We start from the raw sequence: 21657 nt of genomic DNA on the forward strand, positions 1-21657 counted from the left end.
CATCACTTGCTTGCTCTTTAACACACATCTAATAACACCAAATGCAGATAAGAAACTCCTCTCCCAGTGAAATTCATCCCAGGAAATCCTGAGTTGTAAAGCATAGCAGCTTGTAGACCAACACTTTTCCTCTGGGTCCTAAACCATCACATATATTAAGAGGGGTTTTTTTTTCCCTTGACTGAATATGTGCTGATCTCATTCATCCTGGGAAAAGCACGGGGTGTTCTCATCCAGGCTATACCTGGCAAGCTGCACACACTGTGACAGAGGGAGAGAACTTCTGAGCAGGCTCTGCAGTGGCTGCTGCCGGGCTCCTTGTGGCTCATTCCCGGAGCGAGAGGCCGGCTCCTTCACCTGGCATTCCTGGGAGAGATGAAGGGTAAGTCAGCAAATCAGCTTCATGCACTGCAGACATCCTCTGCTTTCAGCCATGGCAGAATTAGCTCAGGTTGGATTTGCTGGTAGCTGGGCAAAAAAACGTCTGCAGGGCTTCTCCCCCCCGCTCGCCACCTGCCTCGGAGGGAGAAGGCAAGAAAATGTTTTGAAGGCGCTGTGTGGAGGCAGGTTGCGGGAGCCGCGGTCCTCGGCATGGCTCTGCAAGCACTGCCGGGGAAATCAACAGGGAACGTTCCTGATGCTATTTTAGACACCGGCAGAAAACGCCAGCTTAGCAACACCGAATTCGACGGGGCTGCACAAACGCCAGACCGGCGACAGCAGCACGAGCTGCCCGCCCAGACCGCAGGGACCCCGCACCGCTGTGCGGGCTGTCGGGCGGTCTGTCCCTCGGTCTGTCCCTCTGTCTGCCAACCGCAACGTCGCTTTGACATGTCAGCCGGCGAGCCGGTGTCTGCATGGCTCGGTGTCACGCAGGCAGCTCCGTCTGAGCCCCGGGGAGAGCGGCTTAGACCCGCTGGCCGGGGTTAGGAATGAGCCGCAGTTAAGCTGCTGAAAGGGATCCGCGCTGCCGCCAACGTGAGTGCTCCGCGCCTGCCAGCGCAGGTGGAACTCGCATGCCTGTCTCCAAGGGGGGATGCAGCGCTTTGCCGGGTGACTGCCGGCTCCATCGAGAGCCTCTTGGCTTGCTTGCCTAGGAGAGGATGGAAAGAGGGCATGTTGCGAGGCTGCTGCAGCCGGTGGGTGCTGCTGAAACCAGTGTGTGATTAAAGGCGGTATCTGAGCATAAAGCGACCACAGCAACTCTTGGTTTAGGGAAAAAGGAGTATTGCAGGGCTGGCTACTGCAGGAAATTCCCCCTTCGTAAATCGGGCTGTTTGGAGCTAAAAGAGTAATTATGCAGATTCTGCTGCAGCTCATTTTGGTCGGGTTAATTTGGGAAGGGGATGTTTGCAGTCAGCTAAAGGAGGCAGCCTGGTAGAGGGGTTAAGATGCAGAATTACCAGACTAGGCTGGTGTTCTGAAATGGTATAATAATCCCAAGGCAGGGGAGCATGGTATGTTTTGATTTATCACCTGAGATCATCAGGAGAGGGGAGGCCTTAGCTTAGGGGGCTACTTTCAATAAAATAAAAAATATTTTCAAAGACAGAGCCTGTTTTGCAAAACCCAGACACCACGATGACAGGCACTGCTGATACCAACTGTCCTGCCTGCCATTTGAATGCCAGGCCGTTCCAGAAAGGCTGCTTGGAAAAGCTCTGTGGCAGGGAAGTTTTTACTGCCCCGGTTTTGTGGGTGGGTGTGTTCACGTGTCTGTGTTTGGGGGAAAGAGGCGTGAACTGCTCCTTTTATCCCAAACCTGACTGCACAGCCATGGAGGTGTAGGTGTGAGGGCAGGTGTTACACAGGGCTGTCCTTTTTTAAAAGTACAGCTGGGTTGAACATGGTGATCCTTCCTGGAGCTTTCAGTGCTCGTGGTCTTTGCCATCTTGCAGCTAAAATGGGTGCCTGTTCCTCAAAAGTTGGTGTCAAGTGCCCAGTGCTCCCATGGGACCTCCTGCATGGACACAGCAAGGGCAAGAGGTCTGAGCTGACTGGCAGCTCCAGCTGGGGTGACACAGTGAAAATGCCATGGAGGGTGGCTTGGTGGGGCTGATTTGGACAGCATGGAGATTGGAAAAGGCAGGCAAACAACAGTGGATCATCCTGGAGAGGAGCTGACCAGGGATCAAAAGGGAGAGATGGCACTGGTCTGTGCCAGAGTGTGGAATGGGGAAGGGTATGTAAGTACAAACATACACAAGTGATGGCAGGGACTGCTCCTGCCCTAACCCAGCACTCTCCATGCTCGCCAGTGAATGCACAAAGCCACAAATGAGAGATTTTGCATGTTTACAAGAAAAGGGGAATTTCCTCCTTCCCCACTTCTCTATTAAACTTTGCATTGCAAACTCTGCCTCAGCTCTCCTTCCAGAGGGAAAAGAGCAGTCATCGTGAAGGTTCATTTTTTAAAAAGCAATAGCACAAGGAGCATAAAGCACAACCTTCCACCAGCATAACTGGTCTAATTCCCAGTGGCTGCTCCAGGACTGACCATAAGCAAACCATTCAGCAGTGTGAGGGCATGTCCTCTGCAGAAGCAGCAGACTCCCTTGGACAGCTAATTAATTTTCTTTCACTACAGTTTTTGCACTAAATTTATGGTCTGTATTATTTTGTCTATTGCTGTTGAGGACAAGGGGCCCTCTGTACTGAGCAACCCTATTAAAACATGCCTGTTAAAGCTCACCCCATGAAACCACAGGGACTGCTGCTGTGGGCACTGGGGACAGTCCTGCTAATGGTTCTAGTCTTGAAGGTTACAAGAACCAAGCACAAACCAATGTGGCTGCTGTCAAAAGCTGGTAGGAGAGCAAGAAAGGTGCATGAGGGAAGGCTTACAGCTCTCTGGCTTGCAAGAGGCCTCTCAGCTGCCATTTACCTTTAGCCTTCACCTAAGGTGGAGAAGGAGAGGGAGTGAAGGCTGTCCTTCATGGCTTGTTGACAAGATGAGTGCCTGTTGACAAGGGGTTGGAAGAAGACTCCAGTTAACACCTGGGAATTGCTATAATTTAGTTCCTCCAGCAACTAATGCTGGATCATGATTTGGATCTCCAGAACTCCCTCCATCTGAAGCACAGTCACTGCTCTGCTTGGCAGGGATGGGACACGTAGTTAGAACCTGCTGTTGACATGAGCACAGCATTTTATCCCCCTCACCTTCCCACTGTGAAGGGATGAAGCCCCACCAGCAAACTGCTCCAGGCCATGCTGCTCTCCTGGGCTGACATCTGCCCTGGAGTTGTGTGTCAGTGCAAGCTGCTCTAAGGACATGGATCCACACTCAAAACTAGGTGAGGGCAAAGACCTCCAACACCCAGAGCAAGGGGGGTTAGACCACAGGCAGAGCAAACACCTTGCCAGTGGCTCTGCCATACACTGAAGCCACCACACAGCCCACAGCCCTGCCACAAAACCACTGAGTGAACAGCAGCCAGATCATTTTTCTTATGAGAATGCACCATTCTTGAGCAATTTTTCCAGCACATCCCACGCAAACAGGTTTTCCTTGAACACCACACAGCAGCATTTGCCATCATCTCTTGCCAGCTCTGTGTTTTTTTCCTAATTGTAGGGGTTGGAGGGCTCTCACGTATCACTCTGTGTCTCTGTGCTGCTGGGCACAGTCTGAGGGGTGTATCCTCATGACAAATCCAGCACTAAGCCATTTCATGTGACCAGTTCTGCTGAAGTCACAGAATCACAAGATGGTTTGGATTGAAAGGGACTTTAAAGATCACGTAGTTCCAACCCCAAGTCAGACAAAGCCCCACCTTTCTGCAGAAATCTGAGCCCTGCCTCATACATACCAGTCTAATAACATGCCCTGCCTCTTCTCATCATCACAACAGCCTTCCCAGGAAGGGCACATTGCCTCTTCCCAGCTGGCATGCCGTGGGTTGCAGTGCAGAACCAGCACTGATCCTTCAACACTGGCACTCGCTATTGCTGTCCGTGATATTTTGCTGTATTAGCTTAATTCTTGGTGGTAAAAAGATGGATGTGGAGGGACATGGAAAGCGTCTGTAAAGTCAGGAGTGACATCTCACACATTTCTGGCCCAGGGTAGTTTGTGCCCACTCTGATGTGAAGTACTGTGAAAACAGGGACATATTTAAGGCATTTTTGGCCCAATTTATCAACTCACATTGCTCAACAGCACCTCAGGGCAGCCAGGGTGTATCACCAGATAAATTAATTGGGCTTCTTAGTTAGTGGTGAGAGATGGACATGTGCTATTTGTTCATAACTAAGAGAATGAAATGGCCAGATGCTCCCTTTTCATCTTAGCTTGCAATCTCATCAGGTCTCTCATTTCTGTACGCAGGAGAAAAAGTCCATTAATTTTAACCTGCCAAAAAAGGACCAGGGGATATAAAACTTGGGTTCCAAACAATAAAAAGTGAGCAGAAATTGAGTAGTTTCCTTTACTTGTAAGGTGATGCACTGAATAATGCTCAGAAGTGGCAAATGCCTGGGGAGAAACTGTTTCATCCCAATCCAGTAGTGATGGAGTCCATGGATATAGTGGATTGAGTCTGGATTGGGCCCTCCCCCTGTGCAATGCTGGAAGCAGGCTGAGTAACTTCCAGTGTCTCCTGTACTTGTCCTCTCAGATCTATCTGAGGGTATTTGATATAATCCTGAGCTAATTGGCAGACACAGGAGCAGCTTCTGTCTGGGATCATGACTGTGCCATTGGCTGGGGACTCCTGCATGTGATTCCTGCAGCCATGACCAAGCAAGTACCTGTTGCACAGAGGGGGTTGGCATGTTCACACTCAAAAATTAAGCAGCCCCAAGAGTGGAAAAGCATGGACAACTGCCAATATATGATGCAGTTCTCATCTAAGGACTCTGGGCACCTGAGCTCCCCCTCGGAGAGCTGCCTTAGGCTGCAGAGCAGTGTGCTGTCGGGAAGCTTTGGCAGTGACAGTGGGGAGGTGGATGCTCTTGGCACCCCTTGTGATGAGCCTGTTGTGCAGCCTGGTCCACAGAGCTGCACTGGGACCACAGAGAACAGAGGCCCCTCCTGTGACTGGGCAAGAGCTGTGGCTCTCCACATGAGGGACAGTGTCTGCTTCGGCCTCGGGGACAAACCCCCAGCAGCAACGGAGACAGGACCACATTGCCTCTTTGTCTGCAGTCTGGGCAGACACATCCAGGTCACTGGCTCCAGACAGCATTCATGACCTGTTTCTTTGCTGTTTTCCAGCCGCCCAGAGGGGAGCTCAGAGCCTTGGCAGCAGCCCTGCCACAGTCCCCAGGGTCCCTGGGCTGCTGAAGCATGGCTGGAGAGTGTGGCAGCTCAGGCACTTGGGAACAGGCCACTACGTCTGCTTTGGATGGGATGTGCCTCATCCCACGGTTCCTTTTGGGTTCATTTGGGCACTCAGCTCATTCTTCTGTGGCTGAAGGGAGATCCAAGAATAGGATTTAGCTCATCCTGCCCTTCCTTCTCCTCCTCGATCCTCTAGAAAGAATAAATGCAAAAGAGAATGAAGGTCATCCACGGCCAAGGCAAGTCCATGCTAATCCTTCTCTGGAGTCTCGGCTGAGTCCACCATTCAAGCTCTTGGAAGGATTCAGAAATGGATAATAGAGCAGGAAATGCTGGATTTTGGTAGCTAAGAAAAGGAGAGGCATATTACCCATGCCACAGGGAGAAAGGGGAGTGTTTCCCGCTCCTCCCAGGCTTTGACGCTGGAACTGACTGGCCACAGTGTCAGACTGGGTGAAAACAGACTGTGCCATCCTTCTTGTCAAGCTTACAGGGAGGGATCACACTGGGAAAGACGCAACGGCCTGAGGATGACTTTCACACCCACAGACAGCTCCTGTCTGTGCCTACCCCTCCTGACCTTGCTCCCGTGGCATTTTTAGTAGACACCCTTGTATGCATTTGAGAGGGAAAGAACATCTGTCTGACAGCCCATTCCTCTAGCAGATCTTCCCTCCTGTCTCTGAGCCCAGCTGTCCATCTCAACAAAGACTTTTCTCTGCCACCCTGGAGGAAAAAAATGAAAGTGCAGGATCAGCTGAAAAAGATGAACTTGCAGCAAGCAAATCCAGCACCCTCTGCAAGACCCAAGAGCCAGGAAACTTTGTGTGCTTTGTTTCTACACAACTGATCAGTTGAAACCAACAGATGAAACGCTGTGGGTTGGTGTGTTCCTGCCTCCATCCCACAGGCTCTGCCTGACCTGAGCAGCAGATCAGAGCTGGCCCCCACACTAACGTACACACAAGCACAGATCCTCCAGGGACATCCCAAGTCCTCCTGCAGGCTGGTTTTGGCTCTCAGAAAGCAAAGGCCAGCTCAAAGCACTCATTCTGGGTAGTGAGATTTCTCATGGATGTCTAATTATTATCTAAAGCTCAGCCTGGGTAACATGGAGTTTTGACAACCCTTTCCTCCTAACCCTTCACTCAAACCTTCTCAAAACACAGTGGGTAATACGATGGGTTATCTGCCATGCAGGAACAACTCCTGAATGCCACCTTGTACCTTTCTTTCCAAGTCCACGAATTTGGGCTGTAGTTAAATCTTGTGCATTTTTTTCAAGCTCAGCTTCTCCAGCCCCACAGGTAAATCTCTCACATATCTTTTCCTCCCTGTTACTAAAGTACCTCACAGAGTCACAGAATATGATGAGTTAGAAGGGACCCACAAGGATCATCAAGTCCAGCTGCTGGCCCTGCATGGGACCATCCACAGGAGTCACACCAGAGAGTATTTTCTAAATACTTCTTGAACTCTGTCTGGTTTGGAGCTGTGACCGCATACCTGGGGACCTCCCATGGGCCCTGATCACAATTCACTCTTAATCATTTCAGAAAATACTAGATCTTTATCCTGATTTCTTTCTTTTGTTTTTCATCCCAATCTGTGTCCTTCCAGTGGTTCATCCCTTCCTGTAACACCAAACTCAGGTCTTCATTCTCAAAGTCCTGTGACTTCTCTGACTATAGCCATTCCCACCAACAACCAGCCCAGGATAGTGGCCAACCTCCTTGTACTTTCTACCACATCTTTGGAAGTGCTCCTCAAAAAACATCCCAAAACCAACCCCACCAGTCTCTGGTAGAAACCCATCTTTGCTCCCGGTCTCTCGGTAATGGTCCTGTTGCCACACAACACATTGGCAAACATAACTTTCCTTCTCCATGCTCCCATTTGCCTGAGCCCACCCTTTTTCCTCTGTCTTAATCTTGGAATAGCAAGTGAGGGTTTGTGTAGCTCAGCTTAGCCCAGCTGCAGCTCCTCATCCTATGGCAACAGAAACCAGAATAATAACAGCAAGGTGATGACTCATTAAAACCAATAACCTCAATAATTAGGCTTACTTAACTTTTCCAATTGTATAAACAACTCAGGGAAAAAACAGGATCTTATGCTTTACCAATATTTTTCCCCTTTCCAGTTTCTCACACAGAAATTGTCAGTATTGGGCACTTGCCACAGTCAAATTTCCTCTCTCTCTACACAACACTAAATTCATGGAGGGAGGTGAATGTTTGCTTTGCCCATATTCTGTGAATGCTGAAGAGTCTCCAGCACCTCTTTGCTCTGAGCAAGGAGACCAGCTGCAGCCCTGCCTTGGTGCCAACACTGTTCCAGCTGCAGTTCCTACAGGAAAAAAAAAACAACCAAAGGTAGAACTGTCCAAGTTTTGAGTTGCTGAAAAATTTTGTTTAAATCAGCAGGCATAGAGTCTGGATGAAATTTCTCTCCAGATCTGCCATCCACCACTGCTACTGGTTAAATCTGTATCCTGACACAGCCTTTTCCCTGCCACCCCTGCAACCTGCCCCTCTCTAAATAACCCTTCCCTGCCCACTGTCTCTTGCCAGAGGCAGAGGAGAAGCCTTGGAGCAAGGGAAGAGCTCATGGGATTAAGAGAGGGAGTTTGTGGGACAAGGAGTCACCAGAAGTAGGACAGTACTCAGGAGAAGTCACCCAGGGGCAGGCAGCCTGGGGCAGTGGTGCAAAGAGTTTGGGACAAGGTGGCTGGTGAGATGAGGAGCAATCCAAATGGCAGAGGGTGGAGTAGGGAGGAAGCCCTGAGAGAACTGGGATGAAAAGGAGATGAAGGGACCAAACTAGGAAGAGAGGTGGGCATCAGATCCCTGGGCAAAGCCTCACACTCCACTCCTCTTTCTCAGTCCTTCTCCCTGCGTTTTGGGCACACCAGAACCTTGTGTTCAGCTGAGTGTTGTTTTAATTGCAAAGGACCTCAGTCCCCTGTGGCTCCCAAGCAGGCTGGCAGCTGGAGTGGCCACAGAACCAGAGCTGCCCTTGAAGTGGCTGTTCTGACCCCAGCAGGGCAACTGCCCAGGTGCCAGCACTGGGGGAGCCTCAGTGCAGATCAGACCTCAAGAACTTGATTGTCAAACCGCCCTATAAACCTCACCCCTCTTCAGAAAAAAAAACCAAACAAACAAAACAAAAAAAAAAACAAACCCCCAGTGACTACAATAATATGGTGTTAAAAATGGAAAGTGCTTATGGAGAGAGATCAGCTGCTTTGTGAGGCAGCTGTATGTTCTGAAGTTCCTTTTGATGTAAATGTGTGAAATTACACATTTACTGCAGGATTGAAATGTAGCCATGGCAACATGATTATCAAACAGTTGCATATGGAAGTGCAAATCCATACAGGTTTCTGGCTGCTGAGATTAAACTGCCCAGAGACAGGACTCAGTGTACGCCAAGCCCTGGCCCTCCATGCCCAAAAGGAATCAGCTCTGGCTTCCATGCCTGGGAAAAATTCCATTTCTTTGCATCCAAATTGGCTCCATTCAAGCAGACTGGCCACCAGGCAGCTGCAGGAGGGCTCTGAGCAGGCTGTACCCTCAGCTGAGGGGCAGCACCGTGCACCTCCCTGGGTGACCCTGTGCTCGAGGCTGGTTTAAACAACCCCCTTTGCTCAGCCGTGCCAGGGGCAAGCAGAGTTCAGCCAGGAGCTGTGTCGCTGCAGGGAGGGTTTAAGTTACATCTGGAGCACCAGCCAGGCTTATTCATAGAATCCCCAGGCTGGGCAGCCAATGGACACCCTTTACCCATGGTGTCCTCATCTGACAGCGATCTGGTGACATCCACAGAGGGGACAGCAAACCCAGTGTGTGTACTGGCTGCAAGGAGGAAAAGGCTGTGCACTTGCAGCCTCAAGACCATGACCTTGCTGGCCATTCCTTGGAAACAGGGCCAATCCAATAATTTTCCACAGCTGTCAGTTCCAGGCTGAGCCAAGGAAAGTCAGAGCAGCCTTCTGCCTTGTCCCCTGGATGTGAGGCAGGGTCCGAAACCTCACATAGACTGGGCTCAGCTCAGGGTTCTGGTGTGCCCAGAGTGACGAGAGTATCATCAGGTGGACTGTGAAACAACAGGGGAAAAGAGAAAGGGAAAGAAAAAAGAAAAAGAAAAAAGAAAAAAAGAAAAGAAAAAGAAAATAAATAGATAAAAAGAAGGAAGGAAAAAAAAAAAAAAAAGAACGTGCACCCCAGCACGGAAACAGGCCAGTGGGAAGGAAATAAAAGTTTTAAATAGACACTAAAAGATTGGCAGAATTTGGCTCTAAATGAAAACAGAGTAGTGGAAGGGCAGAACTTTGTCCTTGTTTTGCTGCTTTTTTTTTTCCCTCAGAGACTTGATGTGGCTCTTTCACTGAAAACACAGAAGTAGGGCACAGTCCTCCAGCAGGCACTGGGGGTATCCACAGTCCTGAGGTCTGGGACCTGCGGCAGGAGCCCTGGCATCCCTCTGGAATCAGCGGGAAAGCAGGTTATCTCCACAACGACGTGGTGAGCAGCTTAGTGGGGCACCTAAAGCACCTGGTGGCAATGCCCCGGGGCTCTCATACAGGAATTCACAGGATGGCTTCCTCGGCAGGATGTTTCTATAGTTAATTAACCTCTGATCCTGATTTCCAGCAGGAACACCTCTTATTTCTATCTCCAGCAAAAAGCTTTTGTAGTGCTTTGCCTAATAGATTAGACAGCCTGCTTACCCTTGGCACCTTCTTCTGCCACAGGTATTTCTGGGCAAAATCCCTTTTCACCTTCCCTCCCGCATGGGATACATCCCGCAGCTCCACCACACTCCTGTTTCCAAATGTGTCAAGTCCCAGATCAACCACCCTCCTGAGTTTCTTCCTCTGCATCTTGAGGTTTTGCAGCAGAACCCACTTACCTTTTCTCAGAGACTATTTTAAATACTTCTGTTTCAGAGTGGGGAAAAAAATATAGGCAGACCTTTCTCAGTAAGCATGAGGTTTCTGATTTTAAAGGTGACAAAGAAAAAGAAATAATAATTTCTCCAAGAAGATTTAGAGAATTAAGAAAAACTTTCTCTGGGCTGATTGCTGTTACTCAGCCAATTTTCACATCCAGACCATGCAGATACAGGTCATGCATATGGAATTGGCATCCCAAGCTGCAGCAGATGAAGTATCAGACTTTTGGTCAGCCGTGAATTATCTCTAAAATAAAGGCACCGGATCCCGTGGCATGGACTGCCCATGTGCTGTCCTGCCCAAGCATCTGCGCCCCAAATTTGGTCTCTGCTCTTGGAGAAAAAGGACTAAACCCTCCCGAGAGGGGAGGCGAAGCTGCTGCCCGCATCTCCTCCTTCCCCTCGCTGCAGTCCTTTCATCTCCGCGCTGTATTAGCATTCTGGAGAGCACTAATGGGTCTGAAGTGGCTTAAAGCCATTTTCTTCATTGCTGGATTAGTGCTGGGAGGGTACGAAGCTGCCCGAGCAGACACGAGTGCTCAGCGCCTCACACCGCCCAGTTAACTGCTTTTATGAATGGAGCTAAAACAACACACGCCGTGAAGCTGTTGCTAAGAAGATCTTTTTTTCTCTGGTGTCCCGATGCTCTGGGAAGTACCAGCTCCAGCGCTCCGGAGCAGCGGCCAGCCCTGGGAGCGAGGAAGGGGGCAGGAAAAGCAGAGCACAGGTTCCCTGGCTGTTCCCTGCCTGCCTTTAGCTGAGCCATTATACAACTCCAGGTCTGTGATTATTCCTGGCAAGGTTTCTTCATCTCATGGGAGACTTTTGGAACAACACAGTGCTTTTGTAGGGAGTGTCAACCACCAGGCGAACGTGCCTTCCAGATCTGATTTTTTTTTCCAGTATGTAAGTAATTGTTTCTTTGCAGATTGGTCTTTGCCTTTTAATGACTCACATTTCTACCTTGTCAGCTTTCAGCACGGGCCCTGCCCTCCCTCGCAGTGCTACAATCCTCCCCGATCTCACCCACGGTGCCAGGTCACCCAGGGTGAAATCCTGAAGGATCAGAATCCATTTTGCCCATGCCCCGTCCAGATGTTCTGCTTATGGGGGCTGCTTTTTGGGGGCAGCAGGAACTCTGGGCACGGGAGCCAGAACGCATAAAACTGAGGTACAAACCTGCCTCTAAAACATTCAAATAGAGGTTTGTCTGTGGTGTATTTTTTGGACAAACCCAGATGCTTTTTCACAGAGATGGCCACAGACTCCCATCCCCAGCACTGCTGCTGGGCCAAGTGTTTCATTCCTATTCCAGTCTCTTCAAAATAAAGAGGGAGAAAGCTTAAGCATCCCTAAAACTAATTCTTAAGCTTTAACCTCAGTGCAACACAACTACACTTTTTAAGACTTTTGGGATTTTTTTCTGTAAATTTTCCCCCTTCAATGCTCCCTGAAAAATGTATTCAACGTGAGGCAGGGAGCAATTATGGAAAATTTCAGGCTGGATAGTTAAGGCATGGCCAACTTGTAAAGTAATTGGAAACACAGAAGGGAAAATGTTTGGCAACATGGGATAAAAGGTGCTGTGTAAAGGGAGGATTCTTTCTTACTGCAAACTCTCCTCTCTGATATGTTAATTGTGTTTGGCCTGGTCCCTTGACAGTTCATTAATTTTTTCTCCAATTGCAGGCTGTTGAGGGCAGATAAATTTCAGGCTATTATGGGAACACCCTAGAAGTTTGTATAGAAAGGAAACTCTCTGTTTCCTGTATCATCCTTCTGGGGATCTTGAAAGAGTTCACAAAAGCCACTTAAGCAAACTTTCCTTGCTGGATAACGGAAGGAAAGGAAACTGTGAACAAGCAAACAAACACTCAATTCCACGAGACAAGAGATACTCGTAGGTCATTCCAGAGAAAGTGAAGTCCATGAATGCAACACACACAAACACACACGGAGATATTTTGCCCTCTGAAAATAACAGGAATTTCTGCACCTAGGCACTAATTCTGATTTATAAAAAGGTAAACCCTGCAAACTGCCAGTGAGATGGGGGTCAGTTTCCTGGGGCTGGTGGAATTCAGTGGGAGCTCAAAGGGCTGAGGCAAAACACAGCATTGTGTGTACAAATGGCTCCAAGCCCTGGAAATACCAGGGACTCCAATTTAGAGGCTTGTCCCTTTTTCTAAGTAGGTTGGTCCAACAGTGTGTCCCCTTTCCCAAGAAGTTTTAAATGTTTTGGGTTCAGCTGCATTTCAGAGGGAGATCAAAACCACAGAGTGGATGAAAGGCTGCAAGTTTGTTAAAATAAGTTCTTAGAGGAGATTTGCAAGTAGCTCACCTATGGATTTTGTGGTATTTGATGTGAGTAAACCCACGTGGCAGAGAGACCTTGTACCTGCTTAAACCATGGGAAAACAGGCTGAAGTCTGCAGACAACCGCAAGGCACACACCTGTCAGAAGAAATGGTTTGGGGGAATACTTGGTTAGCTGTAAGCTACCTATAAGGAGAAAACCATCTATATTTCAGCTCAGTTCACTGGCCCACAGACCCTGAATACTTCTCTGAACTTCTCAACCCATGCTCCAACCACAGCCTCACCAGACCACACTGAGGGCTTGTGGGGAGCAGTGTTGTTCGCCAGAACCTGAAAAAAAAAAACCTTTTCATGGGCTTGTTGGGCATCTCAGAATGGAGATGAAAGACAGTGATCTGTGGCACCATCAGGTCTCCAGTTTGAGTCTGGTAGATGAAAAAAAACATGCTGTCTATGCTGTTGGTTCATTGAAGAGAGTATCTTTGCCTCCAAGGTCACTGACTGGCAATTTTTGAAAGGCATTTAAGAAAATATCAAATGTGAATACATTTTTTCTGGCAGATTCAGCAACATATGCTTCTGGTCTGACCAAAACCACTAGCAAGGGGAAAAAAAAAAGAGCAAGGAAAATATATGAAATTTTTGCCAGCTGGAAAAAAACACCATTTTCTTCAAATTTGGAACAATCCACTCAGGCCAGTTCTTGTTTAATTGGGACTGAGGAGGGCCTTTTCTGGCAGAAATACAGCTGATTACTTGACAGGAAAAATCCAAACTCAAGAACATTTCTCCTGGTCTCTTCTCAGAGTTATCCACAGCAACGGTGCTTCCCTGGGGAGCTTGTTAAGCCTCCCAAACAACCTCATTGCTAGGAACTTTTCCTCCTCTCAGCATTATGGGCTTCTTTATCTTAAGCCATAACCTCTTGAGTCTGCTCTCAAGGTTGCAAATGATCTCCATTCAAATCAGACCAGGTGAGGGCTGAGCCCTCCCTACGGAGAGTATCCATCTGCCCAGCATAAATACACCACCAGCTCAGAAAAATGGGCTGAAACCCATTGGAGGAGAAAGGTTCTTTATTCCTGTTGTGACAGTAATACAAAATCTTTGGTCCTACCAAAGCCTCCCTGGGTTTTTGAGGTGCTTGTCAGGAGCTTAGTCACCAGGCACCCTTTATAAATCAGGGAAGAAGCTGCTGAACCCAGAGGGAAGAAGAGCAGCAGGAAAGCACATCTGCATTACAGTGTTCCTGGTCTCTCTCTGCTGGCACAGTGTTCATGCCAACAAAGCTCACAGCTCTACAAAGCAGCAGTGCCACCTCCACATCCCCCTCCAGCAGGTTGTGTTGTAGCCCTGAGCAGATCTGGGAAGTGTCTGAGGAAGATGATGAAATTGCTTGAGATGGAACTGAAAAATGCAGCTGTTTTTATAGGGGTCAGAAGGGAGAACTGGAGGGGACTTGTTCTGTGAAAGGGCCTGACCGTGGCCTGCCAGCATCAGCAAGCTCAGACAAGGTGTGGGACTGTCACAGGAGTCAAAGTGTGGGGTGCATTTAACAGAAAACTCATTTTTTATGCAGGGTTTCCCACCAAATCAACCACATGAACTGACTCATCCTGAGCCTAAACTCTTCAAATTCCTTAGGCAGAGTTCTGGGGTTCCACAGGGCACTGCCATGTATTTACACCCCAAAAATATCTACAAATGGCATTAACTCTCCTGGATTGCAGAATTCTTCTGTCTAGTAGAGTGGTTTGTGGAGAGCACTGTGTTTGTGGAGGCCTTCCCTAGTGCCTGAGTGGAGCTGAAGGAGCATCTGGACAATGCTCACAGTCATGTGGTTTATTTGAGGTCCTGCGAGGAACAGGGAGTTGGACTCTGTGATCCTTATGGGTCTCTTCAAACTTGAGATATCCCATGATTGTATAGAGGATCAGCAGACAAAAAGACAGGGGAAAGTTGCTCCTTTTGGGAGCAAGTAGCTTTAAAATTCTTTCAGCTGCAAAGTGAAACTGGAGCCCAAGGACAGCAGTGCAGTATCCACACTGTGGGACTGCATCGAGTCCAACACTGCCTGAATATCCATGACTGGGGTGATACTCAGTTCTAGGAAAAGGGGAAAACTGGTGAACACAATTAATTCAAAACAACTGTTCTGAGTTAATTCCAAAAACTGTGAATTTGTCAGTTTACACCCAACTCTTAAGGGTAGTGATTAAAAGAATCCTACAAAAAAATCTCAGTATTTTGCAAGGGATTTTAATGGCCCCTCCAATCAACTTTGGCATTTTATTTTTTCCTCAAAGTTTAAAATGACTTTCATATGAAACACTTTAGGGTGTGCAGCTGTTTGGTTCTTCGGTTGTGTTTGGAAATTCGAGCAATTAGAATAAACAGTATTTAGCCAATTCAGTTTCTCAGTCACAACTAAAACAGCCTGCTCGGGGTTATTCTTGAAACTTGGGTTGCTTAAGTAATTTAAATAGATTTCTATTTCAGAAACAACACAAGAGCCAACAATTTCACAATTAAAAGCTCGAGGGCTCCAAAACTTGGCTTCACCTAAGACTCTTAACATTGTTTTTCATTATCTTAATCACTAGTTTCTTTACATACTAATTTTCCATCCCGTTGCCAACCAGTGCCAATCCAACTCGCTTTTCCATCACCCAGGTGAGTGTTACTCATGTTTTCATGGAAATATAAAAACACCCTAAATACAGTCAGCACAACAGTGTCTATTTCTGTGACTGCTCGTGGACCTCTGCTAACTCTGAGTCACAGCTGCAGAAGTCACTAGCTCAGGTGTAGCTCCAGAGATGTTTCCTAGGATTTTCCAGAAGTATGGAGAAGGCTGATGGTTTTCCAGATGCAGTTTTGATGACACAAGCCTAAACAATTTGTTTATGCTGGGACCCAGAATATTGCAAACACCAATTAGGTATGTGACCAGTTAGGCAAGGGATGAGATGAGATAAATCCCAGTGCGTGGTTGTAACAGGCCTTAGCACAGCAAAGAGTAAAGTGAGTCCTCCAGGAAGGCTACAGAGGCTTCAGGTCCCACCTGGGGATCAAAACAGATGTGTCCAGTAACACCTGCACAGTTTGAATCCAGCTGGAGCCATGAGGCTGCAAAACAAGCAGGAGTGTGAGCAGGGATGAATGCTCAGTTAACCACAGGTCATTGTTCAGTGTCTGGAGCTATCAACTGAACATTTGTGTTGTGATCAGATAAAATACAGCATTTTGGTCTGCTCTGGGCAGGTTAACAACTATTCATTAATACACAAGAAATTATGCTGTTAGGAGAAAGCATTAAGTAACCAAGAATTATAGATTGGTTTTGAGTTAGAAGGGACCTCAAGGCTCATCTCGTTCCACACTCCGCCATGGGCAGGGACACCTTTCACTAGACCAAGCTGCTCCAGCCCGGTCTTGAACACTTCCAGGGATGGGGCATCCACAGCTTCCCTGGGCAACCTGTGCCAGACCCTCACCACCCTCTGAGTAAAGAATTTCTTCCTCATATACAATCTAAATCCCCCCTCTTTTGGTTGGAAACCATTCCCCCTTTCCTCCTGACCTCTGTATAAAAAGCCCCTCTCCCTGTTTTTTATAAGCTCCCCTTAAGAACTGAAAGGCTGCAAGATTTCTCAGGTGAAAATTCAGTAAACTTGACTCCATGGCAGGAGCCTGTGCAGACAGAAAACTAACAGGTCTTTTTTAGGCATTCACCAGTGTAAACTGGCAATAATACCAGCCAGCTTTCATCAGGGTAAGGCTAATGGGAAGGAAGTAATTTGAAAATCATCTCAGTATTAAACAGCCTCCTGTGCTTCAGGCTTTGGTTTAGGATTTTGGTTCTTTGCACATCCAATATGATGAAAATGTATCCATTTTTCAGTAAAAATAGAGTGACTGAAATACGAATATCCCTGTGCAGCAATGGAAACCTCATAAACATCACAGTTGTGGTTTCATGAGGCAGCTCAGGAGGAAAACTGACTAATCTCAGCTGATTGCACAAGCAGAGAGAACAGAATTAGTAAATAGCATAAAAAATAAAAATACTAAAAAGAGATTCTGGTCTTTCCATGGCAAGGGGAGCACTGACTGAACTGAACGAGCCCTGCAGTTCTCAAGTGCTGTCTAGCAGCATCTTAACTGCTCTTGGCACTTGAGGACTGAAAGTCACGGTTCTTGAAGGGCTGTCAAGTCACCCCTTGTTACCTACAAACTGCTCTGGAGCTTAATTCCTCACGGTTTTATTGTGAAGATAATTATAGACCACATAAACTCAAGAGGCAGGATAATTTTTGCAGCCATTAATGCCAGTTTTTAGCTGTGCAAATGAGGAAAATAATGACAGGGAACTCTCATTCTTCAAAGCATGAACTCCTGATGAGACCTCACAAGTGGCAGCAGCAGCAAACCCCATCTTAGAGCCTGTAAGAGCATCTGGGACACAACTGCTGTTGTGAGCTGGCTTTTGCCATATGGGGATAGTATGGGGAGGTATAGGAACTGCCTTTAGAATCATTTCAGTTGAAAGTACCTTTAAGAACATAAAACCCAACTATTAAACCAGCACAACCAAGTCCACCATTAAACCATGTCCCCATGTGCCATATCTACATGGTGTATAAATCCCTCCAGGAATGGTGAATCCACCACTTCCCTGAGGAGCCTGTGCCAATGTTTGACCACTCTTTCGATGAAGACATTTTTCCTAATATCCAATCTAAACCTTCCCTCTGCAATTTGAGGCCATTTCTTCCAAACTTTTTGTTTGTTACCTAGAAGAAGAGACTGATCCCCTCCTGGCTACAACCTCCTCTCAGGTGTTTGTAGAGAGCAATAATGTCTCCCCCGAGCCTCCTTTCCTCCAGGCTAAACACCCCCAGTTCCCTCAGCTGCTCCTCATCACACTTGTGCTCCAGACCCTTCCCCAGCTGGATACGCTCCAGCATCTCAATGTCTTTTTTGTCATGAGGGGCCCGAAACTGAGCACAGGATTTGAGGTACAACCACACCAGTGCCCAGCACGGGGGGACTCCAGGTTCCAGCTCTGGAGGAAGGCAGAGACACGTGCACCGCCCTGTTTGCTCAGGACTGTTGACATTGCTCTGGGGTGACATGAACCAATTGGCTTCAGATTGGTGGACTTTGGGCTGGTGACAGGGCAAAGGGCTGAGTCACACTCTGTACCTGCAGGGCTTGTTGGAAGCCATTTGGCTCTTAAAGTCAATTTTGGCTACCACAGGCAACCTGAACTGACCTGCAAATCTGCCTGTCTGGGTTCCAGTCAAAAATTCACACAGTCTGCTGTTCAGAAAGCTTTTGGAGCCTTCTCTACATCAGACAAAATATCTTTGGTTGACTTGCCACAAGTCCACATCCGAAAAAACATCCCAAAGTCTTTAGGCATCAAGGGACACAGGTTATTTTACACAGCCATTGAAGTTCCAGCATAATGACAGAGTGTCCTGGGGAAGGGTGGGGAGAAGGGTAAACAGCAGTTTTCAAGCCCAGAGCCCGGGTTTCCCATCAGATATTTCAGCCTTGGTGAGAGATACCCCGGGGCTAACTTACAGGCCAAATGTGTAAAAGTTGAGACTCATTTTTCACGTCCTGTTTACAACTATCCTGACTGGTAGACCTCACCTGGGCTTCTGGGTGCTCAGATTTGCTTCAAGCCTCGCCTCGGGCTTCCCAAACCCAGGGCCACTCCCAATTAGGAGACACCTCGGAGAACTGGCTGTGTCGAACATTATTAATTCTAAAAGCAAGTCAACACAGTCCCGAGGGCTTCTGTCCATCCACAGGAAGAATTACCTTTTAAAAAAAAAAAGTCACAGCTTTGAAAGGATTTAGGAGCAGCAGCGGGCTCAGAAGGTTTGGATAATCGAGGAATCCCCATGTTCCATCTAAAGCAATTCACACTCGATCTGAACACTGGCAAACAGTCAGCTAAATCCATTATCGCATGATAATGCTCAAACATTTCATTAATTCCTAACCAGCTGTCCTCTGCTCCCTTACCCCTTTCATCATACAAACATTTCTTTAACTGTCTGAGGGAGGGGAGAGGGAGGATCAGACGCAGCCTCGTAAAATTCCTTCACCCGCTTGGCCTGCGGCAAGTTATTTCTTTTGACACGCGTGTAAAATAATATTGGGGGTGGTGTTTGTTTGGCTTGGCTGCATGGTGAGTTTTCATAACAATTTGGTAAGCCAAGTACCTGTGAAATGGAGTAAGAGAACTCACGGCAGCTTGTTGATGATCGTGCCGTCTGGTTAATTAACATATCTCTTTAACTAGGGAAGACCCCCTCGCTCCAGTGTCTATGCCAAGACACAAGGCAAGGCGTTCCGAGCAGGATGTTGCCCTCCACTGTTCTGAGGTCCTGCAGATTATTTCTTTTTTAAGCTTCTCGGGTACTCTGTGCCAAACAAACCAGTGGAAGCAAAGAGGAGGCGAGGGATTGGGACCTTGGGGGGTTCTCCAACTTCCTGACGCACAAAGTGGGTACCTGCAGAAGAGTCAGAGAGAAAGTTTAAATTTTCTTTAGGGAAAGCTCTCCCTGAAGTGCCTCACGTCACTACACACTGCCCAGGGACACTCCAAGGACCCGGATTCCCCACCCTGCTGAGGAGAGACAGACCCTCACCCACAACAGGGAGCGGAGCATCGTCTCCAATCCCTCTGCTCAGGGGCTTTTCTCCCAGTCCCTCTCCGGGCAAACGTTGCACACGTCTGGGCAGCACTTCAGCCTCCTGACTGACACTCATCTCTCCCCTGCCAAGACATGAGAATGCGTTTATTTATTATGGGTTAAATATTTGGAGTTGAGTAAGAACCTTAGAGGGAAAAGGTGGGTCTGCTTCCTTAGTTATTTTTTTTCCACCCCCTCATTCTCGTTATAAAAGATTGGATTTTTTAAAACGAAAACATTTGTTTTATGGAAAATTCCCCCTTTCTGACTTTAGGCTCGGCTAAGGCCTGACAATTAACAACTCTTGAATGAAAATAACACGAAGAAATACAATGGAGAAATATCTGGACACGTCTGGACATGTCTGGACATTGCCAGAACGGGTCTGAAATGTCAGGGTGAGGTAAAGATCACGCTTTGCCACAACTGCAGGCAACAGAAGGACTGAGGAAAAAGCATTTTTCAAGTTTTTTCAGTTATTTTAGATTCGAGTGCCAAAACATCAGGTAGTCCAGGCTGCCACAAACCTATGGGTAACAAGAAGCACACCTTGGAAGTTGCAACTACAGCTTGAGATCCCTTCTCAGTGTTTTCAGGTGTGTTGGGGTCTCAAAATTTCCACTAGAATTGCTGAAGTCTTTTCACTTATCACAGAGTCACAAGGCTTTTTTACTTCTATATTTTGTTTCTTCTGTGGAATAAACCATATTGTTTTATTAAGCAATATCAGAGCTGTGATACAATGGATGTTGTTCTACTGTCAAGAGTAGGTGTTACACTGGCTTGTCATCAGTGTGGTAGCTGTATCTTCACCATTTGGCTAATTAAGATAATTATTTTGCCACTTTTTGTTTCTATAAATGTCAGTAATATGTCTTAAAAACCATCATTCTTTGGACAGACTTCGGGAATCCTCACCAGAGGATGGTTAATTTAGTGAGCTGTGCATGACTGTGGTCATGCAAGCTTTTCAGCCCTCTGTCTGAATTAGCCTAAAAATAAATACATATTGACCATAGCATTGTAGAATAAAATATTAATGTCTTTCTTTGTTTCTTTAGGGCTTGTAATAGAGACTCTTTGTTAGACTCCAGATTCATCTTGGTTTTTAATAGCATGTACATGAGTACAGTTCTTCCATTTTGCCTTCTGTGGTTTTCCTTCTCTGAAGTCTGGTATGTTCGTGGTTTATTTATTCATGAGCTGCAGAGAAAGAAGTTCTCCATTAAAAAAAATTGTTTTGGAATATATACTTAACGGCGTGTCAAGAAACAGAAAACAATTACCCTTACGCAACGTAACGTGCATTTTGACACGCTGCTCACACGCTGCTTTATAGGCATAGAGTTTATGTAAGTAATGAAAATTAAATATCATGCAACCGTGCCCAATGCAACCAGCACAATTAAGGTCAGGAGATGTTAATTAGGAATGAAAAAACACACGCCAGCACTAAAAAATCATGGTGTCTCATGGCAAGTTTGCAGTGGGTGCTTCCAGTGCATCAGGGTTGAATAACCTCGGGGTCGCTGGGTGCTGTGCATTGAGGGTTGTGTTCCATAGATGGGGCAAATACAGGACAAATGCCACACGACAAATGCTACATGTCACCCTTGCCGTGGTGGCCTGGCACACACATCCCAGTGCAGGACACGAGGAGAGGCAGCTCATGGCCTTTGGAGAGGTGGGGAGACAGGCTGGGACCTCGCCCATGGCCAGACATGAGGAAAGGTGTTATGTTTCCTCATGATGAAGGACAATATTGGTGATTTTGGGCCAGCATGTTGGCAGTACCTCAGGCAGAGAAGGGCACCCGCTCCCAGGCTTTCCAGGCTGTTAGTTTGGAGCTGTACATGGCACAGCTTTGCCTGGCAGGGGCAAGGGGCTCCATGCCATGTTTCTGTGCAAACACCCACCACCTTGGTGGGTACAGCGTGGGGGAAGACTCTGATCACCCTCAGGTCATCACTCGGGCTCCCTTTCCAGCTTGGAATGTCCCTCCAGCTCCACAGCAGTGCCAGCACCTCATCCTTCCCGCTGGACAGCAGGAACAGCCCTGACATAGGCTGGGAATGAGATGCTGGAAAGCAGTGCCTTGGAGAGACCTGGAGATCCTGGAGGGTGGTAGGCTGGATGTAAGGGAGCAGTGCCCTGGATCCAGGAGGGACGTGCCTGCCCTGGGGGGCATGGCCAGCTGGGAGAGGGAGGGGATTGTCCCGCTCTGCTCCACACTGGGGTGGCCTCACCTGCAATACTGGGGCAGTTTGGGGCACCATGAGATAAGAAGGGTATTGAGCCATTAGAGAGTGTCCAAAGGAGGGCTACAAAGATGGTGGTGAAGGGTGTTGAGGGGAAGTGTGTGAGGGGTGGCTGAAGGTTCTTGGG

The 21657-nt window shown here is 47.6% G+C and overlaps 1 protein-coding gene across 2 annotated transcripts in view; it reads left to right on the forward strand.

Annotated features, from left to right (window-relative positions):
* The first annotated feature begins 257 nt into the window (after window positions 1-257).
* Window positions 258-21657, forward strand: part of SLC45A4 (solute carrier family 45 member 4) — an 87438-nt gene continuing 66038 nt past the window's right edge. Inside the window, exon 1 of one of the 2 annotated variants that reach the window (XM_071553762.1) lies at window positions 258-382. The gene's annotated coding sequence lies outside the window, so the exon portion shown is untranslated. Of the gene's footprint in view, window positions 383-911; window positions 979-21657 lie in introns of those variants that run through there. The other variant, XM_071553763.1, reaches the window with a different exon arrangement.

Source organism: Pithys albifrons, chromosome 4 (genome assembly GCF_047495875.1).
Source record: "Pithys albifrons albifrons isolate INPA30051 chromosome 4, PitAlb_v1, whole genome shotgun sequence".
NCBI lineage: Eukaryota > Metazoa > Chordata > Aves > Passeriformes > Thamnophilidae > Pithys > Pithys albifrons.